Genomic DNA, 26,750 nt, shown 5'->3' with positions numbered 1-26,750 from the left:
CAAATTATTTTTAACTCAGAAATTCTGTGGTCTGGTAATTTATTTAAAGAATTTAGAGCTGTCCTTATCATCTACATTTTTAAAAAAATCTTGTGTTTAGAGAAATTAAATGAAATGTTTACCAGCTTTTATATCTGCATAACAGCTTTCTATCCAGGAGGAAAAACATCTTTTATTTTAGTCATAGACTTGGCCATTGATAAATCAAAGCTTCTCATATTGTATGTTCTTTGTAGGGCTGAAGTTTCCATTTCATTTATGACCATACAAACTGCCTCACGGAGCATCCTTGACTTTCTGGAAGCAGCTTCGGAGTTTTCCTGGTAGAATCTGTCTGTGAGGCTTTCCTCAGTGTTTTTCCTGCTTTCAGATTTCACACAGGCATGTTGTAAACCCTGGTTAGAAACAGAAATTCCTACTGGATAGCAAAATAGCTTTTCACATGATCCTCCCACCCCACCCCATCCACTCTCTACATCCTTGGGCATTCTCTGAGTATCAAAAGGATGACATAAAGGTTTCCCTTCTATATATAAAATACGTTAGAGTTGATGTTCTCAGATAGGACAAGGAACCCAAGGACAGCATAAGAGAAGGCACAGAAGGTGCACTATGTCTTCCAAAGTAGCAGCTTTCTAATCCTCCAGCCCAGGAAAATTAGAGCAGAAAAAAATCAGAACAGAGCCACAGAGGCGCCCCAGAAGACACACTGGTGTGGGACACTCTGCAGTGCTGCCTTTCAGGAAAGCAAAAAAGTTTTCCTGATACTCAAGAGATTAACTGGCCTGCTTAAGATTGTCGGGGCTGTCCACAGTCCAGGAGCACGGAGGCTGTCTCCAAGCTTTTAGCATAAACTCTTTCACCTTCCACACCGTGCCCAAGAGGCAGATTTCACACAGTTTTAGCATATGGTCTTTCCAGAGTGATAGACATTAATCATTTATAGTAGCCACCCCTGTGTCAGTAACGTCATTATACCCTTGACCTATAATAAAACACAGGCATCTTTCCTATCTTTAATTGCCAATGAGTTCCAACTATGTATGGCACTCACTAGGACAAACCTTACATTGCAGGTCCACAATGTGACACAGATTTAAAATATGTTTGGTCGATAAAACAATTCTGGAACTGTCAACAGTTTTAAAGTAATTTCAGAGTTAGACAGACAAAACACCATGATCTGCATGGAGCGACTTTCAAAGCATGGAGTTCTTTAAGGAGCACTAGACCATTTATGTCCGTGCTTTATTTGTGATCTTGGAAGCAGATTTGTTTCTTCACTTTAGCCTGCTTATTGCTGCTATGTGCAGACAAAGATGAACAGACTGCATAAACAAATAGCTACCTCCCGGGTCATGTTTTGGAGATATATGATTTTTTTTTCAATTTTATTTTTTTTATTTGTTCATTTCAGTTCATACAAAAGTAGAGATGTATAATTATAAAGTGCTTTAATATATACTGTGACTCTCATCAAAATATTGAGGATTCTGATAATGATGATAATGGTGACAGTGGCGGGGGCTCTTTGTAACTAGTAAAAAATTATACATAAAACCCTCCAAAACCAAAAGCAACAATATATATGCTTACATTTTTAAAAATAGAGTATTTTACTATTCTACAGATTGCCATGGGCCACTTTTGTACATTTCTAGCTTTGCTCTTGTCCATTGAGTATATTATTTATTTTATAGATGCAACCTAAGTTTCTTCTTTTATTTTTATAAAACCTGTAAGCTATAAACTATTTCCATTTATGCTTACTTTTTTATTTGAGTATCTAAAAACCTTCACCATCCACTTTAGTTTGCCATATGGAAGTCATATTCATGAACAAGTTGTATGTACATTTTTGGTTCCTTTAAATATTTTCACCTTTTATCAGAATTTTTGATTAATTGTTAGTATTTGACTCAGGCTACTTGGTATTCTGCTTTGACCCTGCTCCTTAGGAATTCAAACAAATATGTGATTATTCTATTTTTACAAGTATGTTTTACACTATCCAGAATAAAGTGCAATTATACTGACAAAAGTATTGAACTTTCACTCTAGTTTAATAGTCAAAATCCTTCTTGTGACATTTTGACACATCTCAACAAATAAAGGTTAAAAATACCAGTTTATACCCAATTATAACTTCCCAAACTTCCTGGGAAAATGAAGCACTGATGCCTCAAAGTCAAAAAGGCCTGTGATGTAATCATTGCTGGGGCTTCATATCATCATTTTTTTCTTGAAATGTAAAAAACATTTACAACCTCTGTTTTCTTACATATTAGATATAGATACATATTTGATATAGATAATTAGATATTAGATTAGATAGTATGTAATTAAAATGTACAAATAAAAAAAATTGCAAAAAAATCATATATCTCCAAATCTTTTCTTCCATATTAGATATTAGTTCCTGAATATGACTTCCATATGACAAGTTAAAATGGATGATAACACGGACCCTATCTCCTCACAGAATCTGTAAATATGATTTATTATTCATCTACTCAGTAACTCCTATGTTCCTGACATGTACCAGACCCTCTTTTATATTTATTCAAATGAAGGTTAATCAGAAACAGTTTTCTATAGATCATAGAAGGAGAGGTGGAGGTTCTGAAAAGTTAAAAAGCCTTACTAATAAATGGAAGAGATGGGATTTACCCCAGCTGTTTTACAGCATGACCTAACCCAGTTTTTTTTGTGAATTGGGGGATGGGGAACCTCAAGTATTTTTAAGTTTTATTTTTCTTTATCTTTTTTAGTTCATTATATTACCAAAATAAATAAATAAATAAATACATAAATAAATAGATCTCTTGACAATTAATAGAACTTTTCTTCAACAAGGAAATACATTAACTCCTATTTTAATGCCAGTATTTTTTATACTGCAGCCTGATGCTCTTGTGTGATTTTTAGAGGGTTGGATTCTATCATGCATTCTGCTGATTGCTTCCTTTGATGTGGAAGTCTTCTCTTTTGATATGGTCCAGGTATTTATTCTTGGTTTTGTTGCTGGTGATTCTATTGTCTTAGCTGTGAAATCACTGTCAGGACCATCATGAAACTGTGGCCAAGAACCATGTGTGAAGTTTTCCCCTTTATTTTCTAGGAGTTTTACATTTAAGTAATTAAACCATTTTGAGTCGATTTTTGTGCACTGCCTGAGGGTGCAACTTCATCCCTTGCGTGTGTATATCTGTTTCCCATCACCACTTGCTGAGGAGACCACCCCTTCCTTCTTGTGTACTCCTGATGTGCTTCTTGAAGATAAGTTGATATTATGTGCAGGCTTGTTTCTGTAATCTTTATCCTGTTCCTTTGCTTCATGTGTCTGTCTTTGTTGACAGTGTATTTCTAATATATTTTGATATCAAGAAGCATGATGTCTCTCTCCTTGTTCATCCCTCTCAAAATTGATTTATTCAGGAAGCAATCAACAGAAAAAATTAACCTACAGAATGTGAGAAAATATTTGCAAAATATGTATCTGATAAAGGATTAATCTCCAAAATATGTAAGGAACTCTGACAACCCAATAACACAATGCCCAATAATCTGTTTAAAAATGAGCTAAAGACATAAATTGTCATCTCTCCAGAAAAGCCACAAATGACCAATTCTTTAACATCATTCATCATCAAGGAAATAAAAACAAAAAACAATGAGATATCACCTTATCTTCTCATATGGCTATTATTTTTAAAAATAGGATCAGAAGTGTTGGCAAGTATGTGAAGAAATTAAAATCCTTGGACACTGTTGCTGGGAGTGTAATATGGTGCAGCCACTGTGGAAAATGATATGGAGTTTCCTCAAAAAATTAAAACTAGAGCTATGATATGATTGAGCAATTTCACTTACATGTATTTAGCCAAGAGATTTAAAATCAGATGCCAAGGTTTGGGATCAAGTATTCATGGATGGGTGATTAGATAAGGAAAACATACATGCATGCACACACGCACACATGCACAAACATACACACACACCGCAAGATTTTACTTATAGAAGGTATTTAAAATAGTCAAGTCCATAGACTCAGTATAATGGTAGTTGCCAGGGCCTGAGGAGAAGGGAGAAATGAGGAGTTAACCAATTCATGGGCATAAAGTTTCAGCTAAGATGAATAAGCTCTTGTGGTCTACTGTAGAAGATTATCCCTGTAGTCTTAAAAAAAGTGCTGTACACTGAAACCTTTCTCTAGAGAGATCACATATCAAGTTCATTTATTAAAATGAAAAAAATTGAAAAAGAAAGAGAAATAAAATACAAGCCTTACCTCTTCACCATGCCCCCCCGCAAAAAAAAGAAATTCTATTAGTCAAGTGGGAGTCTTGGTCTTCCCAAAGATTCTGCTTCAACACCCATTCTCTAGTCACTCAACATTTACTTAATATCTACTACTGAAGTATATTCTAGTAATGTAAAAATGTGGTCATAAACCACAAAGTTTGGAAACCAGAATGTTCTATGGCATCATTTACCTCAACTGTTTTACTCAACAAATGACAAATCTGTTTTTAAAAACAGACATTCATTCAGAGTCATCTGGGTTTTAAGTCTACGTCTAGACACAGCCAGAGTTCACTGGTTTGTAAACCATTTGTCATCTAATGCATCTCCTTCAGGGCAGTTAATAAATGACCATCATACCACATACTTGATTTAGAGGTAAAGGATCCAGTGCCCAGCCAGATGATTTTTCACGAACGAAGACATTTTTAGATGCTCAAGGATAGAATGGACATCTTTCATGAAACATAGCTTTCTTGACACACCTACATAAAGATATTAGAATAGCAAAGAATATATAAATGACTATCAGCCCAGCATAGGAGCACAAGACTGCAATATCAGCTACTCAGAAGGCTGAGGCAGGAGGATCACCAAGATGGGCAACCACACAAGAGCCTGTCTCAAAATCAAATAAAATGGGCTGTGGGTGTAGCTTAGTGGTAGACACATTGAGTTAATTCCTATTACCAAAATACACACACACACACACACAAAAAAAAAAACCCTTTCTTTTTTAAGTTTTGTGTGTTTTTATTCCCTTATTGTTTAATTTCTAATTATTTTTAAACATATCAATCACATGTGCTTAAATTCCCCATGCTTCACAGGAAGAGCTCTTGTCTACAAGAGCTACACATTGCAGGGTTGGCCTCATACAGTAACCTGAACATCTGTAACTGTCTCCATGGAATATGGTTCTGGATGGAAATCACCTTAAACATTCATCAGACAGTTTATTATTGCATTATTATCACATGTAAACAAATATATAATTACATAATATGCATAAAGTGTCTTCTTGGCAAAAGTACAGAGGGGATAAAATTAACTTTCTGTTGAAGAAAAAAGCTGGTTAAATAGAGGCATTATAGAAATATCAAGCTTTTGATATAAAAAGACAAACAATTTTCTGGGAAAAGTTTTCCTGTTATTTGAAGGCTAAATAAATTTCTTTAAAATGAAAGAGAATCATTACAAGTTATTTTTATTAGTTGTTCTTACTTTGAGTTTGGTGTCTTAGGCATTTAAAGATGGCATTCAACAAATCAGCACTAGCTTTATAACATACTTCTGTTAGGAAGGAGCTGGAGCATGTGGAAGGAATAGACAAGGACTATACCTTAGGGCCCCTCACCCCCCAAGCCCGCAACACACTCCACTGAGGTCTTCCTGTGAGGGGAAACAGGGCCATCTTGAAGCCAGATGACCACAAGGGAAGGCAAGACCCTGAAGGGAAAGTACCTGATCTTGGGCATGCACCACAGGACAAGGGACCCAGCGAAGGTTAAATAGGTTAACCGGGTTGCTAGTTAACATATCATTAGCATTGCCATTTCTCCCCATTCTGTCCATTTTCCAGGGGAAAAAGAAACATATGCATGGCAGTAGTGCAAATTCAACTGTGAATACAGATGCCAATCAACCTCAGATACACCCAGGGGAGAAGGGAGAGAACTGGCACAGCCCAATAGAAGTTAGCCTCCACTGGGTGTAGACACCTCACAGCAGGACCCACGCTGCTCCCACACAGGGTTTGTTTTCCCTTTTAATCAGCCTCTGCCTTGCTGCAACCTCTCTTGTCTCACTAAAACGCAGTTCTTAGGAGCCAAGAACCTAGACCCAGGACTCCCTCAGGACTGTGGCCCTGACACTGGTAACATTTGCTCCTCTATTTTTAGCATTTTACTTATTACCCATTAAATTCCACTTCTGCTATATTTAATACTTACACATAGCTCTTTTCTGTTAAAGGTGATTTCATGATCTCCATTTCCTTGAAATGCAGAACTACACATATTAGATATGCCCCCTTTTCAAGAAATAGGATGTTCTGGAATAAATGGTTTACTGAAACTTAAATTTTACATTAGTGGAAAAGTTAAGATCAGACCAAATTATCTTCCTTCCATCTGAATATCTTACCTGTTGGCGCAATGCTATTTTTGTTTTCCTTGATTTTAATCTTTCTATTCACAGAAAATCTTATTTGTGTCAATGTCTTTATTTTACCTTTATCATTGATCTTGAATATTTTAGGGAGTACTGTAGATAAAGTATAACTTTCAAAAAGACAATCAGGTCTTTCACACAAATATAAAATAATTATATGTAAATTTTTTATTTGACTCTTAAATTAGTAAAGTGTTATGACTGGTTTAAGAGCATTTTAGAAATTAGGGTATTGATGGGATGGGAGGATTTCTGGATTAGATATAAAAGTGTTGCACATCATGTAGGCTGTAAATTTTGGGACAGATCTGTTGCATCACAGAGAAATTATTTGTATCTCCACTTGTTCCAAATGTACAAGCTAACTTACAGCCGCATAAAGGCATGAACAGGTCGTTAAACTATCTAGACAATCCTCAGGTAGCCTTCCCCGCTTGGTGGCACTTAAATATATGCCTCCCACTCTTTTGTCTTGTGTTCCATGTTCACATTTTTTTTTCTGCTAAGCGTAGTTTTAAAACTATGCAACTGCCCACAAAATTCAGGACCCGGTTTTCACGTATGGCAAAAAAAAAAGATCTGTAATTTTCAGTCTAAAATCAATGCAATGTATTTGTAACTCAGATTTCCCATTCTTTACAGCAATTCATCTCAGATTCTGTAAAAATAGCGTGGGCAAACTGAATAAAGGTAGTTATTGGGTTTCACATCAATGTCTTTGACATGAACTTTACATGCAGTGATAGATCACACTTCTCTTTAAAACATTGAGGAGTAAAATAGATAAGGAGTGAAGAGTTCTCGAGTAAGGGAGAGACTTGCCTCCCCAAATCCCATAGGGGCAGCAGCAGTCATAACTACATAGGCATACTTCCCAGTGGGCCTCTTTAAAAGCCATAAGATGGATTAAGAATGTATATAATCATTTGTGTTTCTCTGATAAAACTCACTTCCAAAAAATTCTTAGCTGTAATTGCTTGCACATTTGAAATTTATGTAATAAATTGCTGATTGAAATTCAATGACTTTCCCATGTCTGTTTTTTTTTTCCCCATGTCAGCTTCTTTGAAGATGTATTGATATTGATAAAATGATTCAAAGCTTTGAATGCAATTCAGCACCGTGCATGCGCTTTTCAGTTCATTGAAGCAGAGTGGAGCTCAAATATGTGGATTGGTATTTATATCTATGGGCAACGGAAGGTCTTCTCTTTTAAGTTTCTGTGTACAAAGTAGTTTGACTGCTCAGATGCATTCATTTTAATCAACTTTGAAGATAAATTAAATCAGAAATGTTTGCTAAAATTATTAGAAACTGTTTTTTTGGTAAATCACTGCTGATAAAGAACTCGACTCCCTAATGGGCATAGCTGTAGTAATAAGAATTCTGGGGTTCCTTGGGGAAAAGTGGAAACTGGATTTGCAAACAACCATCCCTAACAGTGATAAGTATCTGGAAACACATGAAATAGACATATTTCAGTCTGTGGTTTTCCTACCATCCTAATTAGTGGCCAGGAAGGAGAGACATGGACACAGTAAAACCTCACTGACAATCCCAGCCGACTATGGCCCTTACCACAGGGATGGCTGTTATTTTTGAAACCTCTTGCCACTCCCCATGCCACTTGCCAAACGCTCCAAAGTTCTAACCTGTGCTGGTTGCTTGCCACTTTTTCCCTTCTTCAATATTCCTGGAACTTTGTTTCTTCTGGTGACGTTTCTTACCACTATCTTTATTCCTTGCTATATAATGAGAGTAGGTACAGCCAAGAGGAAAGAGGAATTCCAAGTGGCTGATGTCAAGACACTTCTTAGAAAAAGGAGACTGGGTAGGCTGTTTTAAAATTTAAATTGTAGGGCTGGGGATGTGGTTCAAGCAGTAATGCGCTCGCCTGGCATGCACTGGGTACTGGGTTCGATCCTCAGCACCACATAAAATAAAGATGTTGTGTCCACTGAAAACTGAAAAATAAGTATTAAAAAATTCTCTCTCTCTTTAAAAAAATTAAATTGTATCATATTATGGTATATTATATTAAACGATTATATTTACTGTATACTATAATTTTTCTCCTGGTTACCCATGGAACTACTCTAAGTTACTTATTTCTCTATAGCCACCAGGAAACACAAAAGCAACCAGAACATTGGAATCACTTCACTCCGTGCTTCATGCTTAGCAATCATGAATTATCTCTCATCCCTGCCGAGCTGCACAATGATTCATGGTTCTTTTCTTGACTCATACTGCTCCTTGCACCTGGAAGCCTGGAAAATGTGTCCCACTTTTTTTTTTTTCTTTTTCCCAGCTAGCAAACTCAAACTCATTCTTCAAGCCTCTGGTAAGTCCCTTCCTGCAGAAGCCTGCTGGGGGCAGCCTGAGCTGAATGCCTGCCTGAATGCTCCCCAGCCGGTGCTCCACACCCTCATCTGATTATGTACCACACTGTATCAGAGCTATCTGTCTAGGCCTGTGACAGGAAACAGCAGGTTTTTTTGTTTTTTTGTTTGTTTGTTTGTTTTTAATGTATATCCAGTGCTTCCTGCAGGGCCAGGTGCACAGCAGGGGCTCAATAAGGTTGTGTTGAATAGAAGTGAACTTGACTGGAAAAAAATAAAAGAAATAGGAAACTTAAAAGCAGAGGATGCTCAGTTCAGACAGGACTGGAGACAGCTGGAGCAGTCCCACCCCCAACTACCCCCCCCCAGACCAACCACACAGAAGCACAGAAGGGAGAGGGACAGAAAAACAAAAGAAAGAAGTTTGGAAGAGAGCCAAGCAAAAGAACAGAAGAAGATGGTAAAGGAAGGGTAGGCAGAGAGAAGCTAGAGAAAAAGGAAATGAAAGGTGAGGGAGAGGAGAGTGAGAAGTTGTACAATGAAAAGGGGACATCAAAAAGGAAAAGGGGACTTTAAAAGAAAGAGGATTATAGATGTTTCAGAAGGCACAACACACACACACACACACACACACACACACGAGTCAAAAATTCACCTGATACCATAAAGTTCAATATAACACCCATTTTGTCTCCAGAGTGGAGTAACAATAATAATAACCACCAACATTTATTGAAATCACACAATGAGGCTGCACAGTCCTAGCTGTCCACATGCATTATCTCAATTTCTTCTCACCGTGGATCTGGAGGCAGTCTTTGTCATTGTCCCCATTTTGTACATGGAAATTGAAACGCAGAGAAGTTAATCAGCTTGTTCAAAGTCAGAGCAAGTTAAGCTGTGGAGGAAGGACGTGAACTAGGAAGAACTGGTTGCAATGCCTCAGCTAGCCCATGGGGCACTGTGACAGATTTATTGAAAGGTAGGTAAAGAACTGTCGATGAAAATAAATAAAATAAATCCCTGAAAATGCATTTATTTTTGGAGAAAATGGGTTTAAGTAATAATTTTATTGATAATACAACTAATGGGCAGGCACAGGGATGTATGCCTATATAGCTCAGGAGACTGAGAATGAAGGATTGTGAGTTCAAAGCCAGCCTCAGCAAAAGTGAGACCCTAAGCAGTTCAGTGAGATCCTATCTCTAAATAAAATACAAAATAGGGCTGGGAATGTGGCTGAGTGGTTGAGTGCTCCTGGGTTCAATCCCCAGTGCCCAGAAAAAAAAAAAAACACAAATACAACTAATGCAATCTCATGGAGGAAGTTAAGTAATTAAAAATTTCTTGGTTAGATATGCTGTTTTTATTATTTAAAAGATTTAAGAATGCAATTTATACCAATCCTGTGTTCTTCCTTAAGGTTTTAGCAGAAAAAAAAGTTGAGACTAGAAAAGAATTTCCAGTTTTATCTGAAGACAGAAAACACAAAAGAAAATTTATCTGTATAATTATTTTAAAGCTCTTTATGTTAAAAAAAAAAATCTGCACAATCAAAGTTAGAAGGTAAGAGGTTAGGGAAATCTCATTTGTCACACCTGATTGGCCTGTGAGTTATCCAAAGGGATCAATGCAAGGCACACAGGATACCTAGACTTTCTGACAGACCTTCATTGGTGAATGGCTTCAAGGGTCCTTAAAGGTGACTGTGACTTGGAGTCAGCTGTTCTCCCTGAGCAGGTGGCCAGCCTGAGGATGTGCATAGCTGGTCATGGTGATGGACAATCTGCAATCCTGAGCCGATTGCTCCAGGACCTCAACTTCAGCTGCTGCTCCAAAAGAGGAAGGCAAGTGGCCAACGTGTAAGCAGTGTCACTAGAGCACAGACGATGGGCACAAGGCCCACTGCCAGAGCCCCCAACATGGAAGCTTCTCCCCAGCTTCTCCCCAGGAGCACAACCTGATCCTTCTTATAGCAGATCCCTCGTGTATTACAAGCAAAGGTCTATTTCTCATTGAATATTGAATTCTTTCTCTCTAAAACCTGCTCTTTAGAAGCAGGGGACTTTTTCTTTTGGGTTCAGCTGCTTTATTTATTTTTAATTATTTGTTTATTTTGAACAGCTCTTTTTGGTGTGTGTGTCTGTGTGTCTGTGCAATATTTCACAAATCTTGAAATACAAAGAGCAAGTGATACACTGTCCTTTACATTTCTCATTTAGTACAAAATATTAAAAGTATTTTAAGAACTTCTGCTATGGTCAGAATGTTTGTGTCCCCACAAATTCTGATGTTACAAATTAATCCTCAGTAAAGTGGTGTTGGGAAATAGGGCACCCAGTCATGATCAGGTCATGAGAGTGGAGCTCTGTTAGTGGATTAGTGGAACTAATGTCTTTAGAAAAAAAGAACTGAGAGAGCATGTTCACCTCTTCTAACACAGGAAAATGCAGCAACCAAGTGCCAGCTATGAAACAGAGAGCCTTTGCCAGACACTGACTCTCTTGGCAACTTGATCTTGGACTTCCCAGTATCCAGAACTGTGAGCAGCAAATTTCTGTTGCTTATAAATTACCCAATCTGATGAATTTTGTTACAGAAGCCTATGCAGACTGAGACAAACCCCTAGAAAAAAGGGGGGGATAATAACTTTTTATAAAGTAAAAATGTTGATAATGAATGGCATCAACTCTTTGAAAAGTTCTTATAAACTAATATAAATAAACTAAAAAATAAGAAAATAGGCTAGGCATCGTGGTAGATTGCATAATTAATTCCAATTCTTCCCCCGCTCAACACTATGACACTGTATTATTTTAGAGTTTATCCCATAAAACCAGAATGCATTTCCTTACCTCTCGTGTTCAATTATGAGTCTTGCTTTATGCAATAGAAAGAGCTCAAAATGGCAGTGTGTTGTTGGGGTGTAGACCTCAGTGACATTGCTCTTTACCTTTTCTTCTATTTGGCCTTGCTATTGCCATGAGAAAGCATGCATGCCTTGGTGTATACAGGGGGGAAGCAAGCTGTTTTCCCTCCTTTACTCTCTAGACTCAATACAGAACACTTCTGTGACTCTGTTTAGGGATTTTACCCCATACCAAGTAATTCTCCAGCACCAGATGTCCCACAACTCAACCCAATTCTGATGCTCAGCAGTCAGGGCAGACCCCCACAGGTTAAGAGCTCAGTCCCATGGGACTGCCACCCTACACTCCGTTGCCAAAAGCAAGCAATTGCCTCCCAGGTCACCTGCAGCTACTGTCTGACTTGGCTACAAATTGCAGGTTCTCATGATCCACTTCTGAGGATTTTGCTAGAGCCTCTCACAGAACTGGGGAAAACACTTCCACTTGCCAGTTGAGCATGTCACCAACATATACAACAAAGGATGGAGAAAACAGCCAGACGAAGAGGGGTATAGGGTGAGGTCTGGCAGGTCCCTGGGCTCAGGAGCTTCTGTCCACTGAAAGCTGGAAGTACGTACCACTTTCCCAGGATGTGGATATGCTCACCAACAGGAAGCTCTTCAAATCCTGGACTTTGGGGACTTTTGTGAGGGCCTCATCACCTAGACATGTTTTATTATTAATTTCATTTCTGGCCCCTCTCCAGTCTCAGAAGAAACGGGGTGTGGTGGGCTGAAAGTTCCAAGCCTCAGGCTTGGCTTGGTCTTTTTGGTGACCAGTCCTTATCCAGGAGCCCATCCACAGTTGCCTCATCAGGAGAAAAGTGCCCCACTCACCTGAGAAATATCAAGTGTCTTAGGAGCTCCATGTTAGGAAGTAGGGCCAAAGACTAAATATTAGAATAAAAAAAAATTCATAGTACCTTTATTGCTCAGGAAACTATAAGAGTTTTTAAATCTCTGTTCCTGGAATGGGAGCAGAGACCAGTAAACACATTTCTTATTATTTCATACCTGTCACGTTACCTGAGCCAAGAAAGATGAGAGATACACAGAGCAGAGCTGCTCTGGCTAGTGCCGATCATTCCTCAGTCCTACAGAGAGGAGCAGGAACATTCCGTGGCCACAGCCCAAAGCCATGCTTCCCAGTGAGGTCCACCTGAGTAACCCCAGCCCAAGCTAACCCAGGACATCGTGAGCAGCGTAAACAACTCTGGTCTGAAGCTGCTGAGTTTGGGGATCATTTTAACACTGTAGAACAAACAAAACAGTTATCAACAAGCAAGTCTCTAAGGAAGGATGATCAATAACTAACACATTCTTTAAACCATGAAAATATATTCTACTTTGTTAGTTACCTAAGCAATGAAAATGTCTGCAGTGAAACAAGGCACAGGTAGCTGCACATATTCTGGGCACATTCAGACACTTGATTCCCAGCTCTGCCACTTGCTAGCTGCAAGACCTTTCTTGTTCATGTGACCTATCAACCCTGAGCCTCAATTTCCTTGTCTGTCTAACAAAAAAAAAAAAAATAGGAGCAATTATCTCAAAGTGTTACTGCGAAAAAATTGCAAGAGCTTAACATCCTGCCTTTTAAGCATCAAACACAAAATAAATGAGCCATTTTTTATAAACCTAGAAGATGTCAAAGGAGGTTAACACACCTTTGGTTAAAAGTATGGTGGAAGGTCTTCATAAAAAGTAAAGAGCAGACTTTTAAAACAGTGACAGTGAGAGTACCACATGACTGTGTAAGTTACAGCCAAGGTTAGAAAACAAAGTGCACGCATTTTACAGAGCAAAAACGACAAACAAGTTAAGAGTAAAGGACAGAGACCACGGGCTTTAGGCTGAGTGGTGAGATGCTCTCAGGTCCACAGCTATCACTTCTGAGCTGTGTGATGTTAAGGAGCAGATTAAAATCACTCCATGTGTTTTCAAGTTTTAAAAGGGGAAATGCATTCATCCTACATATTTGCCCTAAAAAGTAAATATGATGCCACCTGCAAAGCAAAAGGCTCATTTCGTGACACCTGCGACGGTAAATGAATGACTGCTATCTCCCCTGGATCCCCAGGGTTAGCAGACCATTTTCCTTTAGGGCTCTCCTTTCTTCAAACATTTTTTCCGATTAATAGGAAAAAATCAGTGATTTGTTATTTTTTAGAGAAAAAGCCTGGTTGTCATACTAGATGTCTCCCTTTTCAGCCACTTGTACACTGTTATATGGACACCATTGCTCTGAAGCAGAAGTGGTTATTCCTGACCTATGGTTGTAGGTACACAGCTCCTGTAAGATGATAAAAAAAAATGAGAGCAAAACTGGTGTTTTCAATAAAATTATGCACTGAGTTTCAGATCTGTGTCCTGTCATTTGCAATTGCCTTTATTTCCTTAACAGCTGCCCGAGTGCCCTCCATAGTCCCCATGGTGCCATAGCCCTTCCTGGCTGGCCCACAAGAGGGACCTTTATTTCTGAATTGCTCATGGAGGAGTTCACTAAATAAAACCCAATGTGTTTGTGACACTTTGAAGTAAATGTTTATTCTGTTATATACCAGCTGTCCAAGCAGATACTGGACTCAAATTGATTTTAATGACAATGTTAGGTTTGGATTTATGTTATTTTCACTGGAATTTACTTAAGTAATTCAATATTTATTAGAATGAAAATAAGTCAAGTGAACAAATTCCTTATTTTTTTCTCATAGAAGTCTCTGTCTCTTCTTCAAAGATAAAAAAGTTTTCTCACTTATTTCTCCGAAAATATTCTAATTTAAATTTTTATTGGCAAGAAAATTTCCTAAGCAATTTTCTTGTTAATCCATTAATGAACGTGCTTCTGACAGATGGAACTCTTCTTGCAATTAATGTTATTTTTGCCTACAAATAATATCACATCTTGTCTGTTCTCAAGACCAAAATGTTCTTGTTGCTGATTTGGGCTGATAACCTCTTGACTTCTTTCATCACCATATTTCTTATAAGAGTGGCCTCTAACCCCTCCTTGCCCTTGAAACTGGTCATAAGCCTAATGCTGCTTCCCCTTCAATTGGTTAGCTCTGCTAGGGGTCCAGAAGGACATGTAGGATGAAGAAAAAGCTCTCAGTTATTTTACAATAACATATAATGTATTTTGAGCAGAGACAGGTGTGTGGCTTTCCTCCCCAACCATGCCCAGAGTTGGGAGCCCCTCAGACCACACTTTGCATAAATTTAGTGTCCGGGGGCTTCTGGGATCTCTCATAACAACAGTAGGTACCAAATAAATTAGAATTAATATATTCTTTCTTTCTCATTTTCTTTTTCATGGGAAACATTTCAAGCATATAGGAAGCATATAGAAACTATGGACAAACAAAAGTATTCTATGCTTACAATCCAGCTTTATGAAATCAACATTTTTCTATATTTTTATCCTTTTTTAAGGAAATAAAACATGTCAGATGTAGGTGAAGTCCACCGTATGCTCTTAGATTCCCTTTTTTGCCCATTCAGAGGTGATCTGGTTTCTGAATTTGGTATTTTGAACTTACATATTGTGTGTATGCATGAATATAAATATTCATGATCACTTTGCATGGTTTCAAACTTCATTTGAATTGTATTATTCTATATGTATCCTTTTGCAACTTGAGTTGCTTAGCATTAGGTATTTTTAGACTTATCCATGAAGCTTATTTTAACTCCTATGATATTTCAATGCTGTGTGATATTTCAATGCTGCATAGCTTGAACACACAAAAATTAGTATGCCCATTCTCCTGTTATTGGGGATTTTCGGAACTTTAGGTTTCCATTATGCTGACAAAGCCTCAGTGAACATTTTTGTGCTCATCTCCACATGTGCAGCATGAGACTTTCTCTAGGTTACATTTCTAGAAGCAAAATTGTTACTATTATAAACAACAACGACCTCAAGAGCTAGAAAGTTCTTTAAAGCAATTACGTGCCTCTTCCCTGCCCCCAGCAGAGTTCAATTTCTGTGCCTCCTCAACCACACTTAATGATTCTCAGATTTCCTCTGGCTTTTTTTTTCACCTTTATACTTATGATTTAGTAGCTTAATGCATTTGCAATTATCATCTCTCTGATTATAATGGTGTTCGGCATCTTTACTATTAACTGATTTGGATTTCCTTTGTATACTTATCATTTCCTTTGCCTATTTTTTTCATAGGAGTTTTTTAAAAGTTATTTCAGGAATTCTTGGTATGAATACCAATTCTAGTCTGAGGCTGGACTCTTTAGTTTTATCTTTTACATTCGTAAAACTGCCAATATTGTGAGTGTCAACAAAAAAAATAGTACATTTTGTCCTATTTTCTCCGTTCCTCTTCCTACTTCTATTTGCCTTTTAAAAAAAAAAAGTGGGCAGAGAAGGAGAGAAGATGACTAGAATAAAATCACCGATCTGTACCTACTACCCTTGTCCTCACCTTCTTTCTGACTCATGAAAATTAAGAATATCTCCAAGGCTTCTGTAACAACCTCTGCCTGAAGGTAGTGTTTTAAAATGACAGGGATATTAGCCACATAGAGAAAGACAACTAACCGCATGCTCTTATTTATATATGGAAACCAAGAACCCTAAATTATAAAAGCAGAAAGTAGAATGGGGGTTACCAGAGGTGTAGAGTGAAGTGGGGGAGGTAGAAAACAGGGAGATGTTGAACAAAGGGCACCAGGTTGCGATAGCCACGAGGCTATGTTTTTGATATCTAGTGTGTGGTCTAGTCCCATAATTCATAATAATGTTTTGCATATTTCAAAACTGGTGAAAGAAAATATTTTTACAGTTAATGGATATGTTAATTAACTTGATGTTAACTATTACACAATATATGCATTCACCCAAACATCACATTGCACCCTCAAAATATAGTTATAATACATCAATTAAAGATAAAATTTTAAATAAAAATAAGAAGCTAGCCTAGTTAAAAAAAATCAAGAATATTTCAGAAGCACAAACTCTTGTTTCCAACACTCTATCATCAAATCAGGAATTAATACAGCAAGAAAGATCTCTGAGTTTATTAAGACTGAACATCAATGTTCTAAGTGAGCCCCTGGGTCCCAGAGGTGAGTTTGTTTCATAAAAAGAAAACAGAATTCTGATCTGCCTACACCCTTCACTCTCTACCATTTTTCTGTATTTTTCTTTGTAATACTTACAGCTATCATTATCTGTATTTTAGAATATAGTAAGTCACATTGGTTATCTTCTGCTTCTACTATCGCCATGTAAGCTTCATGAGGATCATATTTGTCCTGAATTCACTGAGAATATTAGGAAGTGCTCATTACATTGTTGTTTAATGTACTGAGTGCCTCCTATGTGGCAGCTACTATGTTAGAATAGATACATTAGTAAGAAAGAGTCCCACCCATTGAAAACTCTTGGTCACTTGTCCACTCTCTCACAGTTAGGGATAGGAATTGTATTTTCCTTTCTCCTGACCCAGTGAATATATCTATGTTTAAGAGTGGTGCCAGAATGCAGCAGCAAAGACTGGAATTCATAAATGCCAAGGGCTTAGAGCACTAGATGAAGTGTTCAAGATTGTACATTTGTTCAGAAAATGGCAAAGCTGAGAATTTCAATATCATTCATGGACTATATTAGTAAGGATAAAGGAAAGAGTGGATTGAACATGTAGTCAAATGACCGTAAACTTCAGAGACCGTCACCTCAAGATCCCTTCCAAATCCCCTAGGGTGCGCCCAAGTGGTGGATTTGTACTGCCATTTATTTGTGTAAATTTTGCAAAAGCCATTAGTTTAGACCAGCACCTCTTCCCACAGTGACGTTGTCTGTTACATTCCCTAACCTTGGGTAAATTGGTAGTAGCTGCAGTAATTGTTGAAATCTACTCTGAAAATGCTGAATTCCTAATTTTTTATTTTGGAAATGAGGCAATCTTTTTTTTTTTTTTTTTTTTTTGGTGGTCTTTAGTCACTTTAGTGTCTAGTTAAATGATAAATAGCTGCTGTTAAGTAGCAGGAAGGCTTCAGGCATATAACTACCTGTCTAGACTCTCCTGGGATCACCAGGCCAGGTACAGCACCCACTACAGACAGCTGACCCATGATACGTCCACAGTTAGCATTGCCCTAAATCTCACCATCTCAGTCCTATACAAGAAAATGTGAAATGCTTGAAAATATTACAGCTTATATGAGAAAGAAACATTGCAGATGTTTTGCTAAATGTAAGAGCAATCCTTAAAATTTATATAACAATACCAATGAGGAACTATAAAGCTAAAACAAATTTTCCTAAAGCGTCAAAAATAATTTTAAGTCAATTATTAGAAAAAAAAATTGTTGATTATCTTTCTACTCTCTTTATACAAAATGGTATAAGAAAAGTACTGTCATATGAACACACAGAGATCTAAGCCAAAATAGAATACTATAAAGTAGATAAGAATATAAAGCTGATTTTCTTATTTTGTGATGTTTATTGCAGTTTATTATTATTATTATTATTACTAGTACTATTATTTTTATTACCATTTTCACAGTGCTCCTGATCAAATCCAGGACCCGACACATGTTGGGCCAGCACTCTTCACATCCTCAAAGTTTGCAAGTATTGAAACTTCTCAAACATAATTTTCCTTTGAAAATATTACAGCTTATATGAGAAAGAAACATTGTAGATGTTTTGTATCAACACTGAATTTCACAACTATACCTCCTCAATAACAAAGACACTGAGTAACAAAAGTTTAAAAAAAACCAAAAAGGTAAGGGGGAAAGAATAAAGAGAAAGGATTATGGTGAAAGCATTGAGAAATATTATCAGAATACCTCTATCCTTGCTGAGACTGAGTTACGGAAAGAAAGGAAAAAATACATACTTACCACCTAACATGAGCCAAAGGTTTCGAATATTTTGTATCATGTCATTGCCACAAAAAATATCTAAAATATAGTTTTGATGTTACAAATGAGGACGATTAGGCTGAGAAAGTTGGAGTAATTTTCCCTACATCATAAATGAGAAAGTAGCAGCGCATCTACTGACTTACCCCAGTTGTGTAATGCGTTCATTAAAGGAATCATATATACTAAGTGCTTCTCAAGTGTCTTAATATCTTGATCTGTGAAAGTCTTGTGGCCACACAGGTGTAGAAGCAAGAAAATGGTGACCCTGAGTGGCTGTTTTGTCAAACACTCTCCAACTAAGGATGTTATGGCCCTAAATCACCTCCATACCTGATGTTTCTGGTGCTGCCTTATCTGGAATGTACCGTCAGGGCTCCCTGTGAATCTGTATACATCCACAAGGAAACTGAAGTCCTAAACAGCATGCTAACCAAGTAGACCTAAGAGGCCCCTGGAGATGCTCCATCCTGTAGCACAGCTTTGCCGGTAGACAGGGAGCATTCTACAAGAGCAAAGCATGTATGAGGCCATGAAGCAAGTCTTAATAAATGGATTAAAACCCTAAAAAGATGTGGAACATTTTTTCATGTATTCGTTGACTGACTGTATTTCTCCTTCTGTGAAGTACCTGTTCAGTTCCTTTGTCTGTTAATTGATTGGGTTACTTGTTTTTTTGTTTTGTTTTGATGTTAAGTTTTTTTAATTCTTTATATATCCTGGAAATTAATAATCTATCTGTGGTGCAGGTGGCAAAGGTTTTCTCCCTTTCTGTGGGTTCTCCCTTCAGGTTCTTGATTGTTCCTTTGCTGTGAAGAAGCAAGTTTTTAGTTTGATTAAAAAATCCCATTTATTTTGATACAATCCCATTTATTGAGTCTTGATTTTACTTCTTGCACTTTAGGAGTCTTATTGAAAAAGTTGGTTCCTAAGCTGACATAATAAAGAGTTGGGCTTACATTTTCTTCCAGTAAGGGCAGGGGCTCTGGTCTAATGCCTAGTTCCTTAATCCACTTTGAGTTGAGTTTTGTGCAGTGAGAGATAGGGGTTAAATTTCATTCTGCTATGTATGGATTTCCAATTTTCCCAGCACCATTTGTAGAAGAGGCCATCTTTTCTCCAATACATGCTTATGGCACCTTTGTCTAGTGGGAGATAACTGTATTTATGTGGTTTGTCTCTGGGTCTTCTATTCTGTTCCATTGGCCTTCATGCCTGTTTTTGTGCCAATACCATGTCACTTTTGTTACTATAATTCTATGGCATAATTTAAGGTCTGGTATTGTGATGCTTCCTGCTTCACTTTTCTCACTAAAGATTGCTTTAGCTATTGTGGCCCTCTTATTTTTCCAAATAAATTTCATAACTACCTTTTCTATTTCTATGAAAAATGTCATTAGAATTTTCATGTAAGTTGCATTAAATCTGTATAAAGCTTTTGGTAGTATGGCCATCTTGACAATATTAATTCTGCTCATCCAGGAACTTAAGAGATCTTTCCATTTTCTATGATCTTCTTCAATTTCTTTCTTTAGTGCCCTATAATTTTCATTGTAGAGGTCTCTCACCTCTTTTGTTAGAGTGATTCCCAATGTTTTTGTTTGTTTGTTTTTGTTTTTGAGGCTATTATGAATGCGATAGTTTTCCTAATTTCTCTTTCACATGTTCATCACTGATGTATAGGAATGCAATTAGTTTATAGGTGTTAATTTTACATCTTGCTAATTTGCTGAATTCATTTATAAGTTATAGAAGTTTTCTAGTGGAGTTTTTTGGGTCTTCAAAATATAGAATCCTGTTATTGGCAAATAGGGATAGTTTGACTTCTTCTTTTCCTAATTCTATTATTTAATTTCTTTCTTTGGCTTAATTGATCTGACTAGAGTTTCCAGGACAATGTTGAATAGAAGTAGTGAAAAAATGTTCAACATCTCTAGCAATAAGAAAAATGCAAATTAAAACTACACTGTGATTCCATCTTACTCTAGTAGAATGTATCAAGAGTAAGTAACAATAAATGTTGGTGAGGATGTGGGGAGAAAGACATACTCATACATTGCTAGTAGGATTGCAAACTGGAGCAACCACTCTGGAAAGCAGTATGGAGATTCCTGAGAAAACTTGGAGTGGAACCACCATTTAACCCAGTTACCCCACTCTTCAGTATATACCCAAAGGACTTAAAATCAGCATACTGTACTGACACAGCCACATTAATGTTTATAACAGCTCAATTCACAATAGCTAAGCTATGGAACTAACCTAGCTGCCCTTCAACAGATGAATAGATAAAGAAAATGTGGTACACATATACAATGGAATATTACTTATTCATAAAGAAGAATGAAATTGTGACACTTGCTGGTAAATGAATGGAACTGGAGACTATCATGCTAAGTGAAATAAGCCAATCCCCCAAAAAACAAAGCCCAGATGTTCTCTCTAAAATTTTGTGTGGCTGCTAACACACAATAAGGGGAGGGAGAATAGAAGTTCATTGGATTAAACAAAAGGGCATGAAGGAAAGGGAGAGGGAATGGGAATAGGAAAGATAGTAGAAAGAATCAGACATAACTTTCCTATGTTCACATATGAATACACAACTAGTATAACTCCACGTTATGTACAACTACAAGACAAGAAATTTGTATTGCATATATGTATAATATGTCAAAATAAATTCTACTCTCATGTGTATCTAAAAAGAACAAATTTTTTAAAAAAAAATTATTAAAAATAACCCTACAGATCATGTTCCTGAACTACTCTGAAATGAAATTGGAAACCAATAATGAAAGGAAAATTGGGAAAAGCACAAATGTGTAGAAATTAGTCAACACACTCCTAATTAACTAATGGAAAGTAAAACAAATCACAAAGTAATGCGAAAAAGTGAGCTCAACAAAATTGATAATTCAATTGATGGGGAAGGAAAGTTGTAGAATAAAAGTAAAACTCAATTACTAAAATCCAGAGTGAAAGATGGAACACTACTATTGACTTTATAGAAGTTAAAAGAAAAATGATTAAATAGAATATTTATAAAAAGTTTTGTCCCAATAATTTAGATAATCTATGAGAAAGAGCAAATTTCTAGGAACATGCCAAGTACCAAAACTGAATTAAGAAGAAATAGGATATTTAAAGGTGTCAATAACAACAAAGAGATTGAAGTGGTAATCAAAAATTTCTCACAAAGAAATACACAGACTCAGTAGCAGCATTATAAAACATTTATACAGTAATCCTTGAGATAGTCTTCCAAGTAATGGAGGAGGTAACTTCTCAACTCATTGTATGAAGTTAGTATTACTTTTATATCTAAAACAAAGACATAAGAAGTAATGAAAACCAAAGACCAATACCTCTTATGAATATAAATGCAGAATTCAACAAGAAAATACAATCAAACAAAATGATGTGACATATTAAAGAAATTGAATACATGGTCAAATGAGAATAATCTCAGAAATGAAAGTTGCTTTAGCATGTGAAAAATAAATCAATGCAATACCATATATTAAAAGAATATAGGACAGGGCTGGGGATGTGGCTCAAGCGGTAGCGCGCTCGCCTGGCATGCGTGCGGCCCGGGTTCGATCCTCAGCACCACATACAAACAAAGATGTTGTGTCCGCCGAAAACTAAAAAATAAATATTAAAAAAATTCTCTTTAAAAAAAAAAAAAAAAAAAAAAGAATATAGGACAAAACCCACAAAATTATCTCCATTGATGTACAAAAATATTAATTGTGGAAATGGGTATTTTTTAACAAACAAAAAAGAATAGGAAATAGAGGAAACTTCCTCAGACTCATAAAGGGCATCCACAGAATTCTTTCAGATAGCATAACCAATGTTAAAGTTTCTCCTTAAGATAAGGAACAAGATAAATTATTTTAGTAAAGTAACAGGGATAGGATCCAACAGGGCAGCTGGAAGGGAGTGAGCAGCCCTATGCCAGCCGCCACACCCGCAGATCTCCCCTAGTCAGAATACTACATGTATTGTAGAGTGTTAGAGGACCCCTATCCAGATGCCCTCTGCAGAAATCACCAGCGCTGTGACCCCACGAGGGGCTACAGGCCTCAAAGCCCAAAGTTCCAGTCCCTGCAAGACTCAGCCTAGAGCCTTATCAGAATCACCTATCAACACATCTGCAGAATTCTCTCCACTTCACTCCTACACAGGTCACTCAGCAGCTACCTACCCACAGCACAAAGCCATCACCCAGCTCCCCCCACCTCACCAGACACCCAGCAGACCCCTGCCATCTTGACTCTACATTCTCGCCATTCAGCTGTGGGCAGTTCCCAGATGGAATCTCCAGCGGCCAGGTACCAGATTGCCAACCTTCCCCCCTCCCCAGCAGCGGTAACCCAACCCAGTAGTTGCCCAACACAGTGTGCAGTGCGACCAGGGAGCCGCCAACAGGAGCCCCGGAGTGAGAGTTTCCTCAATTGGGAACTGCTAGGGGAGAGGGAGAGACCAGGAACTGGGAGATGATACCAGGCACTCACGTCATAAGAGTGAGCAGTTCCAAAAAGAGACCCGTGAGGTGCAATCTTTCTGCAGGGGACTAGTGGGTGCCACTCCCTGCATCCAGGGTCCCTGTGGCAGAACCAGTCTTCCCACCCAGGTTACCTCCACTATCAGGAGGGCAGACACACCAGTTTACAACAGACGGCGCCACCTGCTGGCTGAGAAGAGAAGCAGGAAAGATAGGAATCTCTAAAGCTAGCTACAACCCTGGCTTCTTCCTTTGAGATTTTTGTTTGTTGGTTGGTTGGTTGGTTTTTTCTCTTATACCCTCCATCCTCCGGCCCTCACATCCCCAACATATGTGGAACCAAGAAATTTGCAAGAAATAGGACTTTTGAGGACTGAGTCATCTGAATAATATAATATAGAGGTGTTGTATATGCCCTTTATTCATTTCCTTTTTATTCTTTCACTTTTCTTTCCCCCTCCAAATTTTACTGTTTTAACATCTGTATTTTTCTAAATACATAAGTGTGTTTGTTTTATGTACTCTACTGTCATCCCACATACTTGCCTACCCTAAATTACTTCCTGTCTATTCTCTTGCTACTAACCCTCTTCACTAGTTTTCTCCTTCATACTTCCTAAGACACATTAACTCTATATCCTCATGTCCTACCTCCTCAGCATATGGTCCTAAGCCCACCCCCAGGTTATTGTCCACTGTCAGAAACTGTAAACCTTTTTACAAAACTACTGATTATATCATGAAATTCATCTGGAAAAATAAGAGACCCAGAATAGCTAAAGCAATCCTTAGCAGGAAGAGAGAAGCAGGTGGCATCACTATACCAGACCTTAAACTATACTACAGAGCAATAGTAACAAAAACAGCATGGTTTTGGCAACAAAACAGACTGATAGGCCAATGGTACAGAATAGAGGACACAGAGACTAACCCACAAAATTACAATTATCTTATATTAGACAAAAGTGCCAAAACATGCGTTGGAGAAAAGATAGCCTCTTCAACAAATGGTGCTGGGAAAACTGGAAATCCATATGCAACAAAATGAAATTAAACCCTTATCTCTCACCATGCACAAAACTCAGCTCAAAATGGATCAAGGACTTAGGAATAAAATCAGAGACCCTGTGTCTAATAGAAGAAAAACTAGGCCCTAATCTCCATCATGTGGGATTAGGCCCCAACTTCCTTAATAGGATGCCTATACTCACAAATTAAAACCAAAAATCAATAAACGGGATGGACTCAAACTAAAAAGTTTCTTCTCAGCAAAAGAAATAATCTGTGAGGTGAATAGAGAGCCTACATCTTGGGAGCAAATTTTTACCCCTCACACATCAGATAGAGCACTAATCTCTAGGGTATATAAAGAACTCAAAAAGCTAAACATCAAAAAAAAACAAATAACCCAATCAATAAATAAACCAAGGACATGAACAGAAGAGGATACTCAATCAATCAACAAATATGTGAAAAAATGTTCACCATCTCTAGCAATTAGAGAAATGCAAATCAAAACTACTTGAAGATACCATCTCACTCCAGTCAGCATGGCAGCTATTATGAAGACAAACAACAGTAAGTGTTGGCAACGATGTGGGGAGAAAGGCACACTCATATATTGCTGGTGAGACTGCAAACTGGTACAGCCAATATGGAAAGCAGTATGGAGATTCCTTGGAAATCTGGAAATGGAACCACCATTTGATCCAACTATCCCTCTCCTCGGACTAAAACCAAAGGACTTAAAAACAGCATACTACAGGGACACAGCCACATTAATGTTTATAGTAGCACAATTCACAATAGCTAAACTGTGGAGCCAACTTAGATGCCCTTCAGTGGATGAATGGATAAAAAAATATGGCATATATACACAATGGAAGATTACTCAGCAACAAAAGAGAATAAAATCATGTCATTTGTAGATAAATGGATGGCATTGGAGAAGATAATGCTAAGTGAAGTTAGCCAATCCCCAAAAAACAAATGCTGAATATTTTCTCTGATATAAGGAGGCTGACTCATAGTGGAGTAGGGAGAGAGAGCATGGGAGGAATAGATGAATTCCAGATAGGGAAGAGGCATGGGAGGGGAAGTGAGGGGGCAGGGGATTAGCAAGGATGGTGGAATGTGACAGACATAATTATCCAAAGTACATATATGAAGACTTGAATTGGTGTGAACATACTTTATATACAAACAGAGGTAAGAAACATTGTTCTATATGTCTAATAAGAATTGTAATGCATTTCACTGTCATGTATCTAAAAAATAAAACTAATATTTTTTTTAAAAAGATAAGAAACAAGAATTATCTGTTCCTATCACTGCTGTTTTACATTTAATTAGATATCCTATTAGGTAATTGAGCAAGAAAAAATAAAAACCTAGTATCAAAATTGAAAAGAAATGAGTAAAACTATCTTGACTTAATGGATGATATAATCTTGTCATCTATAATTCCTAAGAAATTACAAAGATCTACAGAGCTAAAAATAAGTTTAAGACGGTTGAGAGTATAAGATAAACAAAAAATAAATCAGATTTATTCCTTGGTATTAGCAACAAATAATCCAAAAATGAAACCAAAGAAAACACACCAATGACTTCTTAATGAAACAGAACTCTGCCTGGCAGCTTGCTGCAGACGTGTATTAGGCTCATGGGCAGACAGGTCTGAAGTCCTAAGATGTTAGGTCCCTGAAAGTAATCCTCAACCATCAATAAAGAGGAATTGGTGTTAGAGTCTGTAAACAAGTCTGGATGGTGCCTGGCATTTTGCCAGAGGGAGTGGTTTGTGAAGTACTGCCAGTGAGCCATTAAGTGTGGAGATTCCTTATTGGTTGACTGATGTATCTAGTTTATGCTAATTAAGATAAGCTGTGTAAAATGTATAAATACCTCTGTTGTCCTACAATAAACGGCTCCTACTCCTGCTGTATCAACGTTCACAAGTTGTTCGTCACACCCCGGTTATTTTGCCCAGCCAGCCGGCCTTCGGCAAATTGGTAAATAAATAACTCCTTTTCCTTGCCCCTCTGGGCCAATTCGAGGTATGTTTACACTATTTCCCAGAAGTCTCCATGGGCATTAACCCCTGGCTGCCCATGTGGTAACTTGCTCAGTAACAGATCTTGGACCTCTGTCTTTTCTCACCCTTCCCAGTCTCCTATCCACTTCCTTTTTTGGACTCCCCAGACCACTTTTCAAATAAATGACTTACACATCCATCTTTGACAAATAGTCTGTTTCTGAGAGGATCAAACCTAAGTGCTACGCATGGGCTTTTACCTCTTTGTCAACTCTTGACTACTCCTTTGTATCAAGCATGCCGTGCTCATTTAGAGAGACAGAATTGAATTGGGGGTGCGGGGGGACACTGAACTGAATTTGAGACTGCTAATTCAAATATTTTATCAAATCTATTTGACTTTGTAAAAATCTGTGTTTAGGTAAGAAGAAAATTTATTCTATCTTCAGGGGAATGGGAATATTGCAATCGGGAGAAGAAACTAGCAATGAGGAGAATGCTCCTATCTTGAGATTCACAAGTGTCTCAAGTCAGGCAGAAGAGAGCTTTTCTTTTATCAGGAAGAGTAAACAAGGTCGAAAA

This window comes from Marmota monax, unplaced genomic scaffold, assembly GCF_021218885.2.
Source record: "Marmota monax isolate L192 unplaced genomic scaffold, Marmota_monax_Labrador192_F-V1.1 WCK01_AAM20220418_F8-fsc00201, whole genome shotgun sequence".
Lineage (NCBI taxonomy): Eukaryota > Metazoa > Chordata > Mammalia > Rodentia > Sciuridae > Marmota > Marmota monax.
Note: the sequence above shows the minus strand (reverse complement) of the source record.